Source organism: Equus caballus, chromosome 4 (assembly GCF_041296265.1).
Source record: "Equus caballus isolate H_3958 breed thoroughbred chromosome 4, TB-T2T, whole genome shotgun sequence".
In the NCBI taxonomy this organism is placed as follows: domain Eukaryota; kingdom Metazoa; phylum Chordata; class Mammalia; order Perissodactyla; family Equidae; genus Equus; species Equus caballus.
This window is the reverse complement of record NC_091687.1, coordinates 10,933,885-10,958,266: the sequence shown is the minus strand read 5'-3', so window position 1 is coordinate 10,958,266 and position 24,382 is coordinate 10,933,885. Positions and strand designations below refer to the sequence as shown.

The 24,382-nt window shown below is 40.7% G+C and overlaps 1 protein-coding gene and 1 non-coding gene across 2 annotated transcripts in view; one reads left to right on the top strand and one right to left on the bottom strand.

Annotated features, from left to right (window-relative positions):
- Positions 1-19,087, bottom strand: part of RALA (RAS like proto-oncogene A) — a 72,689-nt gene extending 53,602 nt beyond the window's left edge. Inside the window, exon 1 of the mRNA XM_023638944.2 lies at positions 18,038-19,087. The gene's annotated coding sequence lies outside the window, so the exon portion shown is untranslated. The remainder of the gene's footprint in view (positions 1-18,037) is intronic.
- Positions 18,598-22,312, top strand: LOC106783038 (uncharacterized). The gene is made up of 2 exons (XR_011437724.1): positions 18,598-18,738; positions 21,800-22,312. It is a non-coding gene; the product is annotated as an uncharacterized protein (transcript).
- Positions 22,313-24,382: the final 2,070 nt, after the last annotated feature.

Sequence of the window (24,382 nt, the reverse complement as noted above, 5' to 3'; positions counted from 1 at the left end):
TCTAAGGACTTTAGTTTTTCTGACACTTACCAACCTCTAATGACCAGGGTTTTCATATCTGTAAACTGAGGACTGAACCAGCAGGCTTGGACCCTTTTAAAATCTACAAATTTCCAAAATTTTGCATATGGCTTCAGAGGCTTACTCAATGACAGATGCTCCCAAAACCCACAAGGATCTGACCACAGCCCTTATAAAGGTGTGTTGATAGGGAAGTACAAGTCTGACTTCCTGGAAAAAAATATCATGCTGTATAGGAGAAGTGTCATACCAGCTGACAAACTGGTGACACAGAAGTGAAACAGATACTTATTTAAAGGCTTAGAATGTCCAAAGCTTTATGTTAGATATTGAAAAAACTATCTTCTGGTCTTCAACAAAATCACTGGAAGGTAGGTAGGAGTTTTCACTCTTTGTTTCAAACAAGATTTTTCTAAGAGACCATGTAAATGAGCTCGCAAAAGTTATATAACATGTCCAAGGTCATACAGCTAATAAAAGGCTGAGCAGGAATTCAAATACAGGTCTATGAAACTCCAAACCTACATTATTTCCAATGTATTCTATGCCAGAAGTTTTAGTTACAAGGACACAACATATATGAGACAGCCACAGATACGGAAGGAATCTTTTGATCAGAGAAACAACTAGCTAGACTCTATGTCTAGTATATTTACAAAAATCATCTTCAAAGCTGACTCACAGGTCATTATGAAGGATAGTTCCAGAATTCACAGAATAAGTCCCATAAGGACAGAGGCTATGTAGATTTCCTACGAGAAAGAATCTGCTCATAAGCTCAGTTATATTTCTTAATACAAACTAATAGATAGTCCTGCTTATTTTTAAAAGAAAAGAAGCTGAAATTTGTGGATGAATGCCTACTGTGTTCTAATCTTTTACAGTATTTATTTATCAAAATGACCCTACAAGGCAAGTATCAGAGAGATGGAAAAAACAAAGACCCATAGGTCTGTGCAAGGGATTATGCATCTTCAATATTAATAATCAGCTGAGTGGAGATGTGAACAGAGTCCATCTGTTTCCAACCACTGCTCAGATCTACCTGGATATTCAGACAACTCAAACTCAAAATGATTAAAACAACCTGCTCTTGGGGGCCAGCTCCGTGGCCGAGTGGTTAAGTTCACACGCTTCACTTTGGCAGCCCAGGGTTTCGCAGGTTCGGTTCTTGGGCGTGGACACGGCACTGCTCATCAGGTCATGCTGAGGCAGTGTCCCACACAGCACAGACAGCGTATTTTAGTTTACATTATCCAGGTAGGTAGACTTATAAATATTATCTAAGTTTTACCTAAAATATCCTACAAAGTAGACAATTTAGTAAGATTCCTGAAAAGAAATCATGAATTGAAGAGATTCATGAAAGCACAGGTGAGCAACAAGGCAACAGCAGAGCTTTAACTTATTTTCACTAAGTTCAACAAAGCAAAGTAATCAGATCTGAGAAGCAGGCCACACTGAAAAGGAAGACTGTGTGTAATATGCATTTACATATCTCATCCTGTATTAGTTAGGTTTAGGTCTGGCTGCTAATGACAGAAAACCCAAAACAACAGTTAAAAAATAGAAGTGAGGGGGCTGGCCCCGTGGCCGAGTGGTTAAGTTCGCGCGCTCCACTGTAGGCGGCCCAGTGTTTCGTTGGTTCAAATCCTGGGCACGGACATGGCACTGCTCATCAAACCACGCTAAAGCAGCGTCCCACATGCCACAACTAGAAGGACCCACAACGAAGAATATACAACTATGTACTGGTGGGCTTTGGGGAGAAAAGGGAATAAAAATAAAATCTTAAAAAAAAAACCAGAAGTGAATTTCCCCAATGATACAAGTATATGGAGACAGGCAATCCAGGGCTGATACTGTGGCTCCAAAATTATCAAGTGCCCAGCATGCTTCCAGTTCTTTAGGGGGTAGTATGGGCAAGGTATGCAACCCTCCTCTACTTGAAGAGCCCTTTCTGGAAGCTCCACAAATCATTTCTACTTGATCTCACTGGCCAGAAGCGAGTCACCTGGCCAGAGTTAACTGTGAGGGAGAGTGGGATATGCGGTCTCTATCCTAAGCACTCGGATGCCCTGCCAATAGCTGGGAGCTCCTTTTATAAAAGAAGGGGAACACTGGGACCGGCCATCCCCAACATATGTCGTAAACAATAAATCTCACTGCTGTTCCTTACACTGTTACTCCATAGCGAATCACAATATCAAAATATACAAAAAGCTACGAATTGAAGTTTTTCCCACGTAAATTTGGTGCAAACACATTTCAGGCAAAACCTGACCTGAGTAGACAGGAGACTATTTGCATTATTTATTTATCCCACTTAGTATGAACAGTTACATATTTTGCTGCAGAAATACTATTATTTGCTTAAAGAGTACTGCACTAAATTATGTAATATTTAGTGTATGCATGAAATTACCTTTCTTAAATTCTAAGAATTCTGAATCCTAAAATATATCAGGCCCAGGAGGCTTTACATAAAGGATTATGGAACTGCAGTATGAAACAATCAGAATTATTAAGGTATTTAAACACTAAGTATTCGGAACAAGAAAACGTCGACAGTTTTTAGTCACCTTTAAAGTACTAATGGAATACTGAATCAAAACCTCATACAATTTCTCTGAACTTACTAAGCGTTCAGGAGCACCTACCGAGGCTTCTTACTTAATAATAAAATGCACATTACACTCCATTAACATTTGCTCTTCCTGCCATGGTAAAAATGGCTAAAATAACATGCAGAAAATAAAGGCATAATTAAAGTGCAGTACATATAGGTTTTAAGCAACAAGAACAAGATTCTTATACAGGTAGATGAAAGTACAAATGTTTCTAACATGCGTCAGCTAAAATATTCTCTGGATTCTAGAATAATATAATGTACAAGAATTGCTTTTTATTCATTGAAAAGAAAGAGGTACCAGAGAAGATACTCTTCAAAGTAAATTACTTCTTTCATAAAAACAATGTGCTACATGGAAAAACTACATAAATATATCAATGATGGAGCTATCTGAATGAAGAAAAGAAGGACTCTAGGGTAAGCACATAGAGACATACCGCATTTGAAATTTATTCTCTGCATAATTCACAGCTATCATGACAAAACTGAAACCGGAAATACACAAAATATGATGATGTCATTATGGTTCAATCTATAAAAATAAGACCTTTAAAATACAGAAGTGAAGCAAAAGAAGGACCACATCCCCACTCATTTTGTGACAGAACATAATCTTGATATGAAAACCTGAAAACCACCAAGAAATAAAATTACAGGCCAATCTCAAATGAACATAGATGTAAAAACATTAAAATATCGGCAGACCACACTCAATAATCTATTAAAAAAAGTTAATACATCGTGATCCAACTGGATTTATTTGAAGAATACAGGTTGGTTTGCACATTCACAAGTCAATGTAATTCACAAAAAGGGAGAAATCATATGATCATTTCAAGAGATGTAAAAAAATGCATCTGATAAAATTTAACACTAACTCACGAGAAAATTCTCAGGAACTAGAAATAGAAGGAAACTTCTATTCCAATTTATTTTTAAATTGCTAAATAATATTTACAAAAACTTTACTGATGAAATAGTAAAATTTTTCCCCATAAGATAAGGGCTAAGACAAGAATGTTCACTATCATCACTTCCAGTCAATAATGTCCTAGAGGTTCTAGTCAGTGCAACAAAGCAAGAGCAAGAAATAAAAGGTAAAATATCGGATAGGAAACAGCAAAACTGAGATTACTCACAGGCAACATCCCAAAAGAATCAAATTATCAATAATAACAAGTGAATTTAGCAAAATTACTAGAAATAAGGTCCTAATTGAAAACATTATATTTCTATATATAAAAAGGAATCACTGAATCAAGAACCTAAATGTAAGACCTAAAACAACAAAACTCTCAGAAAAAAACATAGGACAGAAGTTCACGACACTGGATTTGGCAATAATCTCTTGGATCTGACGCCCAAGGCCCAGGTAATAAAAGAAAAAAATGGAGAAATTGGACTTCACGAAAATTAGAAAATTCCATGTATCAAAAGACACTATCAACAGAGTAAAAAGGAAATCCGCAGAATGGAAGAAAATATTTTCAAATAATGTATCTGATAAGGGATTAATATCCAGAATATATATAGAACTACTAAAACTCAACAACAAAAAACCACCAAGTTTAAAAATAGGCAAAGGACTTGAATAGACTCTTCTACAAAGAAAATAACTGAATGGCCGACAAGCACATGAAAAACCGCTCAACATCACTAACCATTAGGGAAATGCAAACCAAAACTACAATGAGATACCACATCACACCCATTAGGATAGCTACTATCAAAAAAACAGAAAATAAGTGTTGGCAAGGATGCGGAGAGATTGGAACCCTTGTGACACTTGGAAGGAATGTAAAATGGTACAACTACCGTGGAAAACAGTATGACCGTTCCTCAAAAAATTAAAAATAGAATTACCGTAAGATCCAACAATTCCACTTCTAGGTACACAGCCAAAAGAACTGAAAGCAGGGTCCAGAAGAGAGATTTGTACACTCACGTTCCGAGCAGCATTGTTCACAATAGTTATAGCACGGAAGGGGCCAAAGCGTCTGTGGATGGATGAATGGGTAAGCAAAATGTGGAATATACATACAATAGAATATTATTTAGCCTTAAAAAGCAAGGAAATTCTGCAATGTGCTACAACAGGGATGAACCTTGAGCACACTATGCTAAGTGAAATAAGCCAGTCACAAAGAGATAAAATACTATAAGATTTCACTTATTTGAGGTACTTAGTCAATCATAAAGACAGAATAAATCATAAAGACAGAAAATATAATGGTGGTTACCAAGGGGGTAAAGGGCGGGGAGAATGGGGAATTATTGTTTAATGAGTACAGAGTTTCAGTTTTACAAGATGAAAAGAGTTACGGGGAAGGATGGTGGTGATGGTTGCACAACAACATGAATGTATTTAATATTACTAAACTGTACACTTAAAAATGGTTAAAATGGTAAATGTTACCAAAAAGGCAGAAACAAACAAAAAAAGTAATTATGTAGAATTAGAAAATAAAAACTTAATGAAATATACATACGACTGTATTAGCCATTAACTGCCACATAACAAATTACCCTAAAACTTATCGGCTTAAAACAACAAACACGATCTCAGTTTGAGCAGCTCAGCGAGGTGGCCCCAGCTCGGGGACCCCCCTGAGGGTGCGGTCTAGATGCTGGCAGACTGCAGCCATCTGAGGGCTTACACAGCACTGGAGGATCTGCTTCCAAGATGGCTCCCTCACGTGGCTGCGGTGGCAGGAGGCCTCAGAGTTCCTCACGTGGCTGCGGTGGCAGGAGGCCTCAGAGCTCCTCACGTGGCTGCGGTGGCAGGAGGCCTCAGAGCTCCTCACGTGGCTGCGGTGGCAGGAGGCCTCAGAGTCCCTCACGTGGCTGCGGTGGCAGGAGGCCTCAGAGCTCCTCACGTGGCTGCGGTGGCAGGAGGCCTCAGAGCTCCTCACGTGGCTGCGGTGGCAGGAGGCCTCAGAGTCCCTCACATGGCTGCGGTGGCAGGAGGCCTCAGAGCTCCTCACCGCATGGGCCTCTCCACCGGGCTTCCCCCAGATGAGTGATCCAAGAGAGCAAGGCAGAAGCTGCACTGTCTTTTATGACCCAGTCTTGGAAGTCACACAACGCCACCAGATCAGCCCTATTCAATGTGTAAGGGAACCGAACCATATACAAGTGTCTGAAGACCAGGAAGCAAAGACCTGTGGTGGGCATTTTGGAGCATGGTGACCACAGAGAAGCTTACATAGAAAACTGCAAAACTGCTGAGAAAATTTAAAGACGATCTAAATAATGTTTTAGGTCATGTTTACAGAGTGGAATAGTCATTACTGGAAAAATGTCAATCCTCCCCAAATTTATCTATAGAGTCAATGCAATCCCAGTAAAAATCCCAGCAGGACTTTTTGAGGAAATTGATAAACTGATTTTAAAATTTGTATGGAAATGCTAATGCCAAGAACATTCAAGACAATTTTGAAACACAGCATCAGAGGGCAGGGGTTGGGAAAACTAGGCTGCCTGGATTTTTTTCCTGTAATAAATTGATTTTATCTACTTTTAACGATACATTATTTTTAATGTTGAAACAATCTCAAATTTATAGAAAAGTTGCAAGTACAATACAAAAAAGCTTTTTCCCTGAGCCATTGAGAGTAAGTTACTGACATGACGCTCCACTTCACCTGAATACCTTTGTGTTTATTTTCAACAAATACAGACAATCTCCTACAGACCATAATACAGCTATCACCAACAAGAAATAAACATTAACACATTCCTACCACGGAATCCTCAAACCCTTTCCAAGAGTCTGCACTGAGTTAGAATCATGTGTTGCATTTTGCTGTCCCATCTCTTTGGTCTCCTTCAGTCTGAAACAAGTCCTCACACTTTCTTTGACTTTCATGAAGTTGACAATTTTGAAGATTATTGGCAATTATTTTGTAGACAGTCTCTTAATTGGGCTTTGTCTGATGATTAGATTTAAATTATGTATCTTTGGCAAGAACAGCACAAAAGAGATGCTAGAGACTTTATGTAAAGCAGTTTTAGGTTTACAGCAAAATGTCTCGTTTTGTAAATAAAGTTTTATTGGGACACAGCCACTCCCATTTGTTTACCTATTACCTATGGCTGCTTTCTACTTAGAACAGCCGAGATAAGCAATAGTAACAGAGACCATATGGCCTGCCAAGCCTGCAAAACAACATTTAATATTTGTCCCTTTAAGAAAATGTTTGCTGATTCCCATTCTATTGACTATCAAGACTTCTTATAAAGCTACAGTAACTAAGATGGTGTGCTATTAGCAAACGAATTGATCAGGAGATGGCAAGCTTTCACTGTTATAAATGTAAATGTGTAAAATGTGCTCACTGTAAAAGATAATCTCACTGGAATACCAACTTGAAAATTAATTTCTAATCTGTTTAAATCTACAGTTTCAGTGGATTTTGAAAACATTTCTTAAAAACACAAAAAAGGGAATACATTTTGATGAGTTTGCAAGAAATGACTGACATCAGGGAAAACGAAAATTAGCAAGACAAATTTCATTAAAAATCTGCCCTTAATTGTTGGATAAAATGGAAAAACTAAGCACTACTATTAAGGAAATACAACGAACAACGCAACTCTCCCATCTTGATCTATGTGTCTTTACGAGGCACCTGATTCACATATGACAGCCATTAAGACAGACACAGCACAGACCGAACCTACAAGCAGGGCTTCAAATCACCACATCACAAAACGTTGCTAACAGCCCCCAGAATGACGGCTCCGTGTGAGCAGCAACTTTTGTGTACTGTTTCGTCTACTGTATCCCCAGCACTTGGAAGAGGGCCTAGATAACTATTATTTATTTTTTCCAGCTTTATTGGGATATAACTGACAAAGAGAAATTGTATATATTTAAGGTGTACAATGTGATGATTTAACATACTAATTATTTGTTGTATGAATGAACCAAGACTTTCAAAAGTTAGGATAAAGTGCATTTAGCTACACTGCTCTCATTAAACAATGTCCTAGTGCAAACAAAGTATTTTTATACTATTAAAAATAAAATTTAAAAATTTAAAATAGCTTACATAACCTCTCATTATTTTCTAATTTATATTTTATGACTTATAACAGACACTGTTTACCCGCACAGCAGTACATGTGCATGATTGAAAAGTAAATATACACAGGAGAGTTTCTGGAATTCTGTACTGAGGGGAACATGATCAAAAAGACACCCCTGCAGCTGAGGGACTCAAAGCATTAGCCAGGTCATGACCGGGAAGGAGCAAATCTGAGAGTAGACGTTGAGAAACTTATAGAGGAATCTGACAGAGTCACTTTAGTCTGTCCAATCTAATTTTTTAAGTGGGCTTATTTTCTGTCTTTTTAAAATTTCCTTTTTCTAGTAATTCATTTTTATTGTATTTTACAAAAGTATCAGTCTGCTAAATATTGAAAATTTAAAAAACAGTCCTTCACCAGAGATTCTTTCAGAAGCACTGCTGTAGAGAAGGGTCAAAGGCCAACCAGATCAGAAGGCCTCCTAAATTTTTTCGATGGCTCCCCAAGGCCTGAGATGACGGGCTTCAGGATGTGCCGGCCCCCCCACTTCCTCGCAGGCTCTGCTCGCCTTCCGCCCCCTTCCCTCAGGAATACACCACACTCACTCTGAATTCAGGGCATGACCTTTGTTCCCTGGTCCTGAACACTCAACGAACAACTCAACCTGATGCATCTCCTTCACCAAACTCCTACTTATCCACCTTGTGAGCACTTCTGGAAAGCTCTTCCCGATCCTTTAGCCTAGGTTACATGCCTGTCCCTTGTACGTGTCTAGCACAGTGCCTGGCACACAACAGGTGCTTATTCACCCAACAAACATTTTACTAAACAGAATCTATGCTCATCTCACCGCCCCAGACTGTCTCCCACAATGTTCTATACTTTTATTCCAAGCTGTACACCCTACTGACAACAAATGGATGTCTATCAGCTTCAAATATTAAAGAAAAAACAAGCTATAATTTCTAAAGGTAAAAAAAAAAAACAATCAATTACTATCATTCTTCCCTTTCTCATTTCATTTACAAGATTGTTACTGCCAACACGTCCCAGTTTTGGAATGAAGAAAACACACATTAGTAACAACTTTGATCTCAAAATTGCTTTCATATGACACCCTTAAAAGGGAATGCCTCTTTCTGACCCCTTCCGCCCCACCACCACACTGTGACACAGATTTAAAACACAGGTTTATTGGCTAATATAACAAAAATAAGCTACAAAAAGAAAATCTGCTGCTGTTTACCCTTGGTCCAAGCATTTTGATGTATGTGATAATATTTTACACCGACATTAAAAGTTGAAAAAAAGAGCCCTGAGTTCTGAACTCAAATGATGTTACAACTATAATCTCAATATTTTAAACCAAAGAGCACTCAACATTTTTAAGGTTTAGGAAAGTCATCAAAAAGTCTGGATGTATAATACTTCTTAATCTATCTATGTAAGCAAACAGCAAAAAAGTAATTTATAAGTAGAAAATGGGTTTCCTGTATTTTGCACAAATCTCTTAGGTGATAACATGCATTCTATACTGCATGACAAAGCTGTTCTTAATATGAAGTTACTAAAATTTCACTGAAAATATAGATAAGCTTACTATTTCACAGTTCTCAATGGCAATAATGCTCTGACAAGGACTACTGCTAGGTTTCAAACAACCAAAAAAAGACTCCATAAATATTCTGGCACTACATTTTAACTAATCTTTTTTGGTTGAAAAACAAATTGTCAATATTTGTATCAAAGATTTAAAGATGTAATAAAATTAGATGCAGTTTAAACTCATAAGAATAAAGGGCAGTTGCTCTTTGACTACTTACAGCAGAACAGCAACCAAATGAACGGCTGGGTTTGGAGGAAACTAAGATGAAGGATGAAACCTAAAGTATTTCTGGAATAACACAATCTTCTTTTATTTCCTAATCTAAAAGAAAGCAACTGTTAACTAGATAATTTAAAAAGTATTCACATACCTTGTTATATGAAAATTTAAACTATGTTTCACTTAGCCTAATAACAGCATTCTCTAAATATTTAACAACTGATAGCAGCGGACACGGAGCAGAATGTGCTACAAGACAAAGGGAAGTCAAGTTGTGATAAACCTTAACAAATACAAGACGGGAAAACCATGGTGATTCAGCCAAGGTTAGAAGAAATGATAAATTCTAACTGCATAGACTACCTCCCAAAATCAATCATGAGTGAGTGAATACCTATTATTTACTGAGTACCTTATTACACTTAATGCGTAACACAGACACATTAAAAAATAAATAATCATGGAAATCTTCCAACAAGACGATAATCAATGAGAAACAAGCCACCAGATGCAGTATCCAGGTAGGATAGTATTTTAATTTTCAAGTTGTATTCAACAAAGATTTTGAGTTCAGAATTTTAAGGGTCTCACAAATTCCTCAACTTAACTGAATAATTTTTCTAAAAATTTCTTGATAATCCAGACTCATGAGGATCAACTATTATCCTATTCTCAGAGGCTATCATGAAGTCAGGGCCCTTTCCCCTGGATTCAACAGCCCTAGAATGTGGAACTCTGAATTCTTCTATTGTCCTTTTACAGTCTTTCTGTCTCTTGCCTTGCTTTCACAGTTGTCCCTCACTGATGACCACTGCCTACGTGTGGCCCTCAGCAGCATCCCTTTACCCCTAAAAAACTGTCCGGGAGCAAATTACCAGGCTTATTGTAATTAGAAATAAGGAGTAAGTAGGTTCTGCAGCGTGGCCTAATTATTCTCTTGAGCATCAGATGCAAAATAGCTCTAGGATCTTGCATTTCTACTCTGGACGCTCAAAGGTATGTTGTTTTTTCTTGTTTGTTTTTAAACTTTACTTCCTAATTCTTAATGGTGCAGCCTTACGTTTCCTCATCTACCTCATAAGGTTGTATGTGGGTGATTAAACAGAGATAATGAATCTGAAATTGCCTAGGTCAAGGCCTGGCCACAGAATGAAATCTACAGATTCTCCTCCCTCTTTAAGTGTGTTTCTTATTTTAAGTTGAAAAATTTGGCCTCCAAATAAGTGAAGGTTACTGTATTATTTTTAGAAGCTTGTGCTCAGGATGGTTGGAAACTAACTCAAGAAATGAGGGATGTACGGCCTGAACGGGCAGAGACCTGGGCAGCTGGCAAGGGAGCTGTATGACTGCCATCTTCAATTACTGAAGAAAGATATATGTAAAATGACTATTCTCAGTTCTGTCAACGGACACACTGTTTAACAAGGGCTCAAAAATATATTTGTGTACTAACTGCTTCTCCAGAGAGCAAGCCAGGAACAAAGACAAGTCACAGGATAACCAAATTCAGTTCAAAACAACAACGGACTTTTAAATTAAAATACCCAAAAATGATGGAGATTTCCACAATATCACCACAACTGTTTAAGCAAAGGCTAGAGGGTAGGTAGTTTTGAGGGTATTTTCACAAAGGGTGGAAGAATATACTAGATGACCTCTGAAGGCCCATTCTAACATTTTATGTCCGAAACCATAAATTCTCATTTCTGCATTTAATTTTCACACTGAAAATAAATCCTGAGGACTAATGGAAAAGTAGAGAAGCAAAAGGGCCACACAGCATCCAAAGTTATTTGTTCAACTTCATGATAATATTTACATATCAGTTATTTCTGTCTTTAAGAGTGTAGATGATCAACATTTCAAGTGATAAGAATGATTCCCTTTTTTGGGGAGAAAAATCACAACTGCATCAACAGCATCGTCACCATCACCACACACATCATACACCCGATGTCATGACAAAGAACTGGGAACTAACCTTACTTTTTAAAAAAAATCGCTTCAAAGATGAATCATGTAACATATGCACACTGACAGAGCTTGAGAATCCAAGTAAATGAAAGAGGAGACGAAGGAAACTAATTATAAAAAATTGATTTCAGCAATCTGTAGGAATGTAGGAATTCCAAGACAGTTGGATATAACCCACACTCAGGGAGCTAAAGAAAACTACATAAAAGAACGCTCAAGAGAAGCGCAGAAACGTCAGCCATAATTATCAAGTTGTCATCATTGTTAAAGGTAGGTCGTCTCCTCACCTCCATGGGAGGTGGGAAGAGGTATGTGGAATGCTTCGGCTGAAACCAAATATCATGTTGGTTTAAACAAGAAAAAGTGCTACCAGTAAAGGCTAATTTAGAGCTAAAATTAATCAGGTGACAAGCGTAATTTTTGCCAATACTCTAGATATTAACCTTCTATTCATTACTTTTGATTTAATTTTATAAAAGTGGACAAAAAAGACATGAAGCCCCTAAAGAGGCAGATACATGACCTGTCTGCCCAGCACCCCTTCCTCTAGCAGGAGCCCCCCTCTCCTTAACGCATTACAACAGGGCTGTAAATGAGGACGCTCCACCTCCCTCACAAGCGGGACAAGAGACCAGACCAGTCAGAGAATGACAGTCCTTGGACTTTTCTGGTAGGGCTAGTGAGGAAGACTGGCTCTTTTGGCTGAGCTGGGAAGTGAATCTAGAGGTGAAGGTGGCCACCACGTGAAGAGAGTCTGCTAGTAGAATGAAACAAGAAGCAGAACCGAGGAAGGGAGAGAAAAACACAAAACTCTATTTTGCTTAAGGTAGCCTAAACTGGCTTTCTGGCTCTTGCAACTCAAAGAGCTCTCTTACCCTACAGTACCTCTATCTGCTTCTAGTGGTTCCGAAGGAAGTTTCTCATGAAGATGAACGTGACTACCACCGTCTTTAATTACCGACTCTGCTTCAGTACTAGCCATGTGGAAGAACTAACAACAGAAGATGTAGCTTTTATTCCAACCCTCCAAAAAGAGTCTCACAGCAAATTAGGAAATTAAGGCTCATGGTTAACATCATTACAAAAACCAGCACTCTCTGGGAGAAAATCTTTGCAAATCACATATCCGATAAAGGACTTATATCTGGAACACACAAAGAACTCTTACAACTCAATAATGAGAAGATAAACAACCCAATTAAAAAAAAAGAGCAAAAGATTTCAGTAGGCATTTCACCAAAGAAAATATATCAATGGCTAATAAGCACATGAAAAGATGCTCAACATCACTAGCCATTAGGGAAATGCAAATTAAAACCACAATGAGATACCATTTTATACCCACTAGAATGGCTATAATAATTTTTTTTTAAAAAAAAGGACTATAACTAGGTCTTTATAAATGAATTCTGGAGAAAGAATTGCCTCAAAGGCAGATGATCCAGGCCTTACAAACTTGTCTAGAACCACCCGCACCTGTGTACTCTAGGCCACTGCCGTGGATGAACTCAGCTGCTTACAAACCTGCCTTACTACATGACCTACAAACCCAAGGACCCAGGCCACAACTCCTTCAATACAAGGTGAGCCTCATTCATCTGCAAAGCACAGAAACCACTAAGACTGTGAAAGCCATGGATTTTCATAGACGTATGGCAGCTCTAGCCTAGACGCCACCCTGTGGCATCCATGACTGGCTGAGTGAAGACCACAGTGACGCTGGGAAGAATTACGTGGAGAAGCAGGAAAAAAACTCAGGATGGGCTGTATGAAGTGGGAAACCACAGAGCAGTCCTCACCATGCTTATCACTGTACTCTGCTGCCTTTAACCGACAAAGTTCGGGAACTTTTGATTAAGGCCGGTGAAGGCTTTTAAGAGTGTATGTGGGGGGCCGGCCTGGTGGCACAGCGGTTAAGTCCACACGTTCTGCTTGGGCAGCGTGGGCTCCGCCAGTTCGGATCCCGGGTGCAGACATGGCACCGCTCATCAAGCCATGCTGTGGCAGGCGTCCCACATATAAAGTAAAGGAAGATGAGCACGGATGTCAGCTCAGGGCTAGTCTTCCTCAGCAAAAAGAGGAGGATTGGCAGATGTTAGCTTAGGGCTGATCTTCCTCAAAAAAAAAAAAGAGTGTATGTGTACATGTAGTTATGAGGTTACTGTGGACTGTGGGCAACAAAACTTACAAAAGGCTAAGGAAGGCACTGCCCATAGCGTAGTAAGTGCTGTGACAGATTTTATGGCAGCATAGAAGAGAGGCAACTAGCCCAGCCTTGAAAGTTTTCTGGGCTTTTTTTTGAGGGATGGGGTCCAGAGAAAGAATCTAATCAAGACACAATTTTTGGAGAGGTATGACCTAAGCTGAGTTCTGAAGGACCCCGTAGGAGTATACTAGATTGGGGGAAGGAGTGGCAGCTAGAATTCCACAAGGAGTGGGGGACTGAGAAGACGCTAGGACTCCAGAAGTTTGGTACTGCTGGGACTGAGTACCACGGAAGAAAAGAGATGAGGCTAGAGAGTTAGGTAAGGAGTAGATCTTGAGGTTCTGTATATGAGATTAAGGATAAAAGGAGCTTGGATTTTATCAATGGGCAAGAAGGAGCAGAGAAAGGGTTTTAAAGAGGGGAGCATCATGACTGCCCTAATCAAGTGTGGAGACACGATTAGAGGGGGGCCAACCACAGGTAAAAGGCTGCTGCAGTCATCCAGAACGGACCCCGACAGAGCAGCTGAACTGAGCATCTGCAATCACTCTGTAGCTGGCACCTCCATTTTCAGTGGATTACTATGTAGCTACTCAACTGCATAAGAAAGGAGAGACCCTGCAGCTTAGACCACCACAGTCACGATCTCTGTAGAAAGTGGGGAACTTCACTCCACCTTCACAGAGCATCTGGGAGTAGAAGTCATTTCATAATCTTGCTGTGTTTTAGTCTCCAAGATGACATTGTCAAACCCTGACATTTAGTTTCAACAAGTGAATTCAGCAATGAAATTGGATCCCCGACCTCAAGGAGATTGTATTGAGCGTCATGGCTACTGCATCTAATACACACCTCTGGCTGGGAAGGCCTTCAAGCACAGTATCATACTATCTTAGGGAAGCCTGCTGTTTCGCTTGTACATTCTTGACGTTGAGGAATTAAGCCTTTGCCTTCAGGTATAGTTAAATCTAAGATGCAAATTTTCTTCTAAAATTTACTTACATGTCTTTTAAAAACCCACAGGGCTTCAATTTAATATTTTCCTATATTGTACCAAATGCTTATGAGTGCAATAAGGTCATAAAGGAAGGTGTCTTAGAGCTAAACAAAAAACAAAGAATACTTCTTACCAATGGGGGCTAGAGAATGAGCTGTTTTTCACTTAGAGCTACACGCTTTTTTTTTAAACCAAGAGATCAACACACCCTTCAAAGTAAGCACATTGAAAAGTGCTTTTTTTTTTAAAAGACTTCACAGGCTCGGAAACAGTGAAGAGCATTCTACTAGCACTGAATGGCAATCAGACCCTCATGAGAGTTCTGTCACCTTTCAGCCTTCATACTAAACTCAAAGAGAAAAAGATATATGGTCCAAAATGGTTAAAAACAGACCCAGAACACCTTTGCTTCTTTTACCATTGTTCCCATTCCCCCAAAACCTCTCCCCCATCTCCTTAGTAAAACAAAGAACTAAAAAACAATATGATTTCAAGGAAAGGTCACTACAAACAGGTTTCCGACAGTCCTCTCAAAACGCAATTACTTCAGAGGTAAAAAGCAGTAATCAAACACCAGAGTTGAGTTCCTAACGCTCTACTCTTCCAGGACACTCACAGGTACATGTCCAACCACCTTCTCATCATGGCATACATAGGAGGTGACAACGCTGTATTTGTAGGTATACTGGAGATAAACAGAAGAGTGCCTATTGCCCAAGGCCATCTGGCCAGGGTTGCTGGTAACTTCACGCCCCACTTGATGGCCAGGAGTGCTAGGAGATCAGTATCTTAATTTTCCCGAAGCTCAGCTCAACTTTCTTCGGCCTTTTAGGATTAAGTGCAATACCCAAAGCTCTCAGAAATCATTACTTTCAAATCCAGACTCTACTACACTCCACTTAAGCTTACTAACGTATGGAAAACCTACCTGTCTTGCAGAGATATCGGGGAGATTAGAAATAACATACGTAAAGCTCTTATCACAGTGCTTGGCAGGCAATCAATGTATGAGGGCTGTTATTACCAAGAGAGTTGTTAAATTAAAAAAGAGAACTCTGTACGGAGGTAATTTCACTTAAATAAGAAATTGCGGGTTTCCCTTTCCTCAGTGTCTAAGAATTAAAATATTTTATAAAACAATGAAAATCATAAACTGTCTCCCTACTTCTTCAAAAATCCTAATCTTTTTCCTCATTAATATTCACAGCCTCTGCTCCTGGTATTTGAAAAGTGACTGTCCTTGACACCCATCTACTAAGGATTACAGGTGCACCATTACACTGATCCACACATATACAAGAGATACTGGCACATGTATCTATGTTCTGAGCTTGGAAAAGCAGTGCAGGGCCACCACCAGACAGTTGGAGAGGAAAGAATATATCAGCTTTTTATGTGGACCTCCCTGAAGTGAAGATAACCCAACAATCTATAGACACAAATTATCCCCCCACACAAATGGTAGATGAGATTCTTTCCTATAATTAGCCCCTTTCTTCCTGAAAGCCCTGTGAAGAAACTGCTGTATGAAGAACTACTTCAAAATAAATGATACAGATAACAGCACACTCAGCAGACACACTAGAGAACAGCATCTGGATCTCCGAAAAGAAATGTGAAAGTGGCCACTGGTAAACGATGCCAAGGTCATCTAAGGATGTCAGAGCACTTCATGCACTCCTGGGAAAAATGAGCCAACTATACGCAATTCTGTGAGGTACCATGTCTTCCAAACAATGGGAACTCCCAATTTCCTCTTTTTGATTAAGATAGGTTATGGTTATCAACTGCAAACATAAACTCACCATCACCAGGAAATCGCTTCTTGATAACCTGGACAAACGTGTTCAGGAAGCAAAACATCTAACACTGGAATACAAATATAACGCCCAATCACAATACCCCATACATAATTTTAACCTTTTCAGAGGAGAACAGAATTTTGGAAGGAGGGCAAAGAACTCTTTCTGAATTGTCCTTTGACCACACTAAAGAACAGAAAGACACAGCATGTATGTGCCAAGAAACTGGAACAAAAACACAAGCAAAAAATCCTAGCCCAACAAAACAAATGACTCCTGGAAGGGAACGGTGAAATCACCTACACATTCACTCATCAGAGAAGAAATGCAGGAATGACTTCTATGTTCTGGGCACACCACATGGAAACACAGACATGAGTAAGACATGGCTCCTGCCTTGAAGAAATTCAAAGTCTAAAAATAATGTTTTCAGAGTCACAAGAGTAATTTTATAGTAATATTTTATTAATGGAGACAGAAAAACGCAAACCAGTAAGATATATTTAAATATATTAATAAACATCAGCTAAAAAGAATGTCTTCGGCTGTGAGTTTACTAATGACATTGATTATCCGATTTTTGAAACATGATTAAAGTTGTAATTTACTTTCAAGACAAGAATTAACTTATGACACACGTTTTACAAAGGTTTCCCACACACACACCATCACAATTTGTAAATTAGGTGCTCTTCAGCTTGACACTTAGGGCGTGGCAAGGGAGTTCTCACACAATCTCAATGACACTTGGATGAGCTCTTACAAGTCTGGACATTCAGGTTTCCAGGAAAGGCCAGTCAACTCCCTAATTCTCCTCAAACCTTGAAACAACACTGCCACCTCTCTGCGCCGTCACCCCTGCCCACTTACATATACCCAGGCTAAAGCATACCAATCACATCTTCCACACCTGGAAAACCTTTAGGAACGAACCACGGAGGAAAAACCCCCTCACTCAAAATATCTATATACTCTCTTCCTCCTTTTAGTGGCTGGATTACCCGAATATGGGCTAAACCTGTGCTACAGCATAGGACCAGCTATTCAGCGCGGAGCATCTAAATGACTTGAGTCCGAAAAAACCATTCCTTTAACTGGCACAACACCCTGGAGGAGATGCTTAAAAAGCAACTGCTCTAGTACAGGCAAGGACTCGAGGAAAGGGAAGAAGGGGAGAGGGGCGCAGTGAGGCGCGGGGACTGCGGCGACGGGTCCCCCCAGGTCGCGGGCACCGCCCAGGCGGGGACCTCGGCGCGGCGGGCCAGAGATGCGAGGTGACCTTCCGACGAGGCCAACTCGAGGGGGTGCCCGGCGCGGGGGACCTCGCCGCTGCCGCCCGCTCTCTCGGCGGTGCACTCGCCCGCACAGCGGCGAGCACGGCGCCCCGGATGCCAGCCCGGGCTCGTTCCCGGGCCGAACGCGGGATGTGCAATCTCGGCGTCCGGGCCCTGCGCCTGGGCCTCGGCCCGCCGCCGCCCGGACACACCCCCGCCGCCGCCCGGGCGGCCCCAACCCCCCCCGCGGGGCGGCCCGGCCGGGCATCGCTCACCTGCACCGCAAGCCGGTCCGCCGCCCGCGGGCTCCGGAAGCCGCGGCTGAGCTGGTTCCCGCCGGCGAGCGCTCGGCCCTTGTCTGGGCGGCTCCGCGCCGGAGCGGCAGGAGGAGGAGTCCGACGGGCGGCGGCGGAGCCTGGGCGGCAGGAGGAGGAGGACCAGGGACGCTCGGCTCTCCGGAGATACACCCTCCTCCTGGCCGCTCTGCAGCAGCCGCCGCAGATCACTTCCGGAGCGCTGCGAGCGGGGCGGGGCCGGCTGGGGAGCAACTTCCTGTCCGCGGCGGAGAGGAGGGCGCCGGGGGCCGGGGCTGGAGAACAATGGCCGGGAGGGCGCGGGCTCCCGGCGTCTGCCCTCTGCGTGCCGAGGGCGGGCCGCGCTGCCTTGCGGCTGGCCCCACCCCTGGCCCTCTGCGCCTGGCGAGGTGAAGTCACCTCCCGGGGGCTCGGGAGTGGCCGCGGGCTTCGCGGAGGATCCCGGATCTCGGCGTCGGCGCCGCGACGTCCTTGTCTCCCTTCTGGGGACCGGGAGGGGGTTCTTGGGAGAAGAAGGGGAGGGCGGAGGCCGCCATCTTGCTTCCAGGGGGCAGCCCCTTGTCCCAGGCGTCCTAGGATGGAGGCCGCTCCGTCCTGTGGCTGGGGTTCTCCAGAGTGGCGCCGGCGACGTGGCTGATCGCGGGCCGAATCCGCGGAGATGGGTCAGTCGTCCGCCCTGGCTGGAGGGTCTCGGTGGCTGCCCTGGGCCTCGTTTCTAACTGCTGGTCCCTGGAGGGCTGGCCTCCGCGGATGGTGTGGGGTCCTTTTCCGAGGGGGCTCAGCGCCCTACGACACGGCAGGTCTGGTGCCTCGTGTGGCGCTGAACTCATCCTGCGGCCCCATCCTCTGATTTGATAGCTTAAATTACAAGTAGTTCCACAAATCGGTTGCTTTATTGAATCCACAGGTTCGAAATAGATCGTTTGCCTGCCGTCCGATAGCAGCTACAGAGTTTTATCTCTTGACATTTATTCATTCCCTATTCCCCCCCGCCCCCCGCCGCCCCCCGTTGAGTACCAGCTCCGTGCTTGGCACAACCCATTCAAGAAATGCCCAGCCTAATGGGCAGACATGAAAGCAAATACTAGTGATTGGAAGTATGGTATATTAAGGTATACAGAGGAAAGAGCGGATGACCTTACAAACTGCGTTAGATTTTAAAGATAAATTAAGGATTTTTTTCGGCAGAAAAATAGGTGGGATGGCAAATCCAGACCCTAACAAAAAGGACATGCAGCACAGGGACGAAAAATGGGTGTTGGGAGTTGTGAATAGTAATTACAGGGTTTAAAATTTCAACTCTGGGTTGCTGAAAAAGATGAATCTGGAGAAGCAGACAGGAGCCAGGTCATGAACTATCTTTCCTGCGTCGGTGAGGCGGTGACTAGAGGAATGACCCTGGGCGGGTTTGCAATTTAAGCTGTTGGTGGAGGACAGATTAGTTAAGGGGAGGAGCAGGGCCTCAGCTTGTAGACAACGGGCCGCCGTTACGGAAAGCCAGAAGGAAAAGGATAAGGACCTTTATGTGATTGGCAGTGGGCATCCGAAGAAGCTAGAATCCTAAAGTATTCAGGATGCCAAATCAGCTGATTGTGAGAATTGATTACTGGGAACAGGTACTGGGGAGGAGAATGGAAATGGCAATAATGATGCTCTGTTTTGCTTTTTGAGGAGGATAAAGGTATATTTTACCAAATGAGAGAAGGAAGGGTTGGGATGGCATCGGGGAGGGGATGCAGAAAATTTTGGACCTGGTGAGTTTGGAGTACCAGTGGTGTTGTCTAATGGCAGTTGCTAGGTGGGTCTAGAGCTCTGGGGAGGATCTGGGCTGAAGTTGGAAACACCGCGGGCTTGTATTACCGCCTCTAAGCCAACGGTAGTCTCACTTCATTGAGCACATTTTCAAAACCACTTCTCCTTTCTCCCTCCCTTTTCTTGGGAAAATTGCCGAAATATTAAATTTTAAAAATTCCCATGTGGTGATATATGCCCATCTACAGGCTAATACTCAAATGCTAGTGGCCGCCTAAGGGCTGTAAAGGTCAGGCTTACAAGAAACTGAATGTGACAGTGGTAACTAGTAGAGCATCATAAACTTGTAAAATGAAATATTATATTATTTTAATTTAAAAATTTAATCATTGACAGTAGACAGCTTCGTTTAAACTGGCCACAGACGAAGGACTGAGGATGATAAATTGCACAAATATCTGTTGAATGAGAACTAGAAGGAGGATGACTTCAAGAAAAGTGAGCAATGCCAGCACGATGAAAGACAACCTCAGCTCCTTAGTCCGCCTGTCTCGTCTGCTGCTTGGTGGTTCACAGCTATGCTAACTTAGCTTAAAGCAGTCAGAGAGAGTGGATCATTTTGAGCAGAGGCTTCAGAAAGCCACAAATAGCAAAAGCCCTATAAATAATAGCTACAGCTGCCAACCAAAGACTAGTTATTAGTTTTTATTCTATCTTCCTGTATAGCAGCGTTTTTGAACACAAAACATGAGGGACTCCCACTTGCCTTTAGTTCTTAGATTATTCAAATACATTATTCTCAATTTTCCTAGAATTGAAATACATTGAAGTGTATTAAACAACCATATAATAAATAATATACTGAACTAGAAATGAGAACAATGATCTTGAGTCCCTGTTTTGTTCTTTATTCACGGTATGACCCTGGCAAAGTCACTTAACCTCTCCGTGCCCTAGTTTCTTTGCCTGTAAAATAGAGATAATAATAACTTTCTACCAGGCCGCCCCTCAGAGATGTTCTAAGAAATAGCAAATTAATCTTTTAAAAGCTCTTTGAGGTACTTGGATGAAAGGGCATAATGGTAAGTGCGTATTATTAATAATTAGCACTAAGATCCGGTAGAACTCGTAAGCATTCGTAAATTTGCTGCCTGGGGAACTCGAGCAACGTGAAGGATTCTGTTTTAAAATAACGCTTAGGTTTCTTGACTTGTGAGTTTAATTTTTATTATTTATGATCCAACTGTATGTATCAACAAATATAGTATGAGCAAAAAGTAAAAGGAGAGAGGTTTTAGTAACTACAATTCTTACCTCTGCTGCTACTTAAGCTAATAGATGCTTTTAGGGCAAGTCTGAGGTAGGCATGCTTTTGTCAAAATCATGTTTTAGAATTAATGATTCGTCTCCTGCAGTCATTTAACTGGAATTTTCTATTAAAGCATTACTCATGTGTCTGTAGAATAATAATTTTACCTGCAATTACATGTTTGTCTGAAACATGAAAGTGAGCATTCCTGTGAATGTTCTGTCATTCCCATCATTGTTTAATCAGAAACAGAATAAAATATGTAATCCTGTGAGTTTTTATCCAATGTCTATTCCTAAAGTAGATGAAATTTTGCCCGTTAGCTTGGTGGCTTCAATGTTTCTTTTTTGAAAGATGTATGCACATATAAACACATACATTTAACTATATTCATGGCTATATAATATGCATATTTTATACACATGCTTATTATACACCAATTCATAAAAATATGAATGTACATTAACTACATATAGTAACGACTGGTGACAACAAAAGTCTCAGGTGTATCGGGGGTCAGATTAGAAAGTAGTTGGTTATTAGCGATTTATCACTATTGGTGGAAAAACAACTCAAAATACATGTTATTAGTACAGTTAGAAACATTGTCTGTAATACTCATGACACTTTAACATTTGTATTATTTCACTTTGTTTTCACAGCAACTTTGTGAGACTTGAGATGTTCAAAAATATAAGCTCAGAGAAGTTCAAGACTTGCTACGAATCGTCAAGGAGCAGAGGCAAACTTGAACTCAAGCTTTATGTTGAGACTCTCAAATGCTCTGTTCCTCGTAAGACTTTATCCCGTGGTTACTAGCTTGATATGACACTTACGCCAGAATATATTTATAATATGGACATTTCTGGCTTATCATTGATTGCCTGCAGAATCTCTAAAATTCAGCCAAACTTAAGTTTTTCAAACTTGAACTGCAATTGTGTTTATGGCTATGTCTTTACCGCCTTGGAGACAGGCACTTTGTTTTATTCATCTTTGTATCCTTCATGGTGTCAGGCGTGAGTACTCAAAATATTTTAGGGATGAAAATAAGAAGTATATTACGATGACTAGTTGATGCCTTTAAGGCAAAAAATCCAGATAATCACCTCGGAAACTTTTAGGTGTGTGTGCGCATTTTCTGCAAATTCAGGTAAAGATCATTTGTTTTATAATCTGAATTAGTGAGACCATTGCCTCAGTTTCCTGCTTCACTTTTATTCATCTCAGGCCTTGGAGGGGTAGGTCTGTAGATGACAGTCACTTGTATGATAACTTTCCTAATGGTTCTGTTTGGACTTAGATCTTCTAGATGTCATTTTGGCTGTGGCCCCTATTGTGAGAATGCACAAAGAATGGAGGTCTGACAGTTTAGGCCTTTATAATTCTCCCCTTCATGTCCATCCTTGTGGACCACGTGTTTGCATGCTTTTTCTGTCAGGCAATTGGAGGATAAGACTGTTAGATCAATGGTTCCCAAGTGTCACTGCTCATCCGAAGCACCTGTATCTCTCTTTTTTATTTAAAGATGGGCACCTGAGCTAACATCTGTTGCCAATCTTCTTTTTCTTTTTTTTTCTCCCCAAAGCCCTCCCAGTAAATAGTTGTATATTCTAGTTGTAGGTCCTTGTGGTTCTGTCATGTAGGATGCCACCTCAGCATGGCTTGATGAGTGGTGCCAGGTCCGCGCCCAGGACCCGAACTGGTGAAACCCCAGGCTGCCGAAGCGGAGTGCGCGAACTTAACCACTCGGCCACAGGGCAGCCCTGTCACCTGTATATCTTTAAAGGAAATTCAGATTCTCAAGACCCACTCTAAACAAAGTCAATTAGAAAGTCTTGGGTGAAACCTTATATATATTGTCATATAAAAATATAAAGTTATATATATAGTTATATAAAAATAGAACAACTATAAGTAGTTGTATTTGTAATTATAACACCCTCCTTCGAATTCGGATCATCAGGCAGGTTTGGGAAGTTCTGGTTTCGGTAACTTAACCAAGGTCACACAGAACCCTAAATAGAGTCTGAAACTAACTCAGATCTTAGGAGTCCAAGTTAAATATCTTTTCACTGGACTTTACTGTTCTTTTACTGACTACATATGATGGGGTAGGATGGAAAGATGAAAAGTAACAATTTTAATTTTTTAATTATTCTTTTACCATATTCTATTACATAGTTTTAAGATTAAATGAGTTAATATCTGCAGCATGCCTAGAACAGTATCTGGCATGTGGCAAGTACATGTAAGTCTTAAATGAAGAAGTCTGTTGTCTAATTACATGATTCACTTAGCCCAGGGTTAAATTAGGTAAAATTGTAGTAGATATAAACATTTTCTATATAGAAAAAAATGTATGTAAACAATGGAATCTTCAGCAAAAATCCTTTTTGTCATGGAATCCCTGAAATTGTATAGCTGAAAATACTTTTATATTGTTTCTTTTAATCTTTTCTGATATATTAAGAGAAATGTTAATAATACACTTATTAGATAAAGTTTTGGATTTGCAGCTGTGTAGTCTTTTTATATTCTTTTATTTAAGATATAGTTAAGGTACATGGGATGAGATATTTTACATTGTCCTCCTATCACTGAACTAATTCCAAAATTGGTTCTTCCTGTTAGGTAATCAAGTATTCATGTTTCAGAAGCTATTGTCTGCCTGGATTGATTTTCTAAAAGAAATATTTCCCTGGAACGAGATAAGAGATATGCTTGGTTCCATTTAATTTCCCTACTTCTCTAAAGGTTTCTTCATAGTGTTTCAACCTTGAGCAAGTGTTTATACTTGTTACTAATAAATAAATAAATAAATACTTGTTAATATAAATGAAATTGTGCATTTTCATCACTAGTAAATGAAGACCCCAATGTGATATTTTTAAGGTCTCTTTGATACATTTTGACAAAGTCTGAAAATATGCCTCTGTTCGGCATCCGTCACTATGAAAATTGATACCCATTTTAGTTTTTGTTCGGTTTTGTAAATTGTATTATTTTTCAGAGGAATTACCACATACCTAGCATCAGTTTCTAGTAGCTCCTATATTCTTGTGTGTGTGTGTGCCCATATACAGAATACCTTCATATCTTCATGCAAAATAGGAATTTAGTCTTTAATATACTTCATTAAAATGAATTATGCTATCATAAACTAATTGATTTGTCCTGGAAAAGGGTAGAGGTACAGATAAACCAGAACAGAAGGTATTTGTAGTCAGCAGGGATCTGGTAGG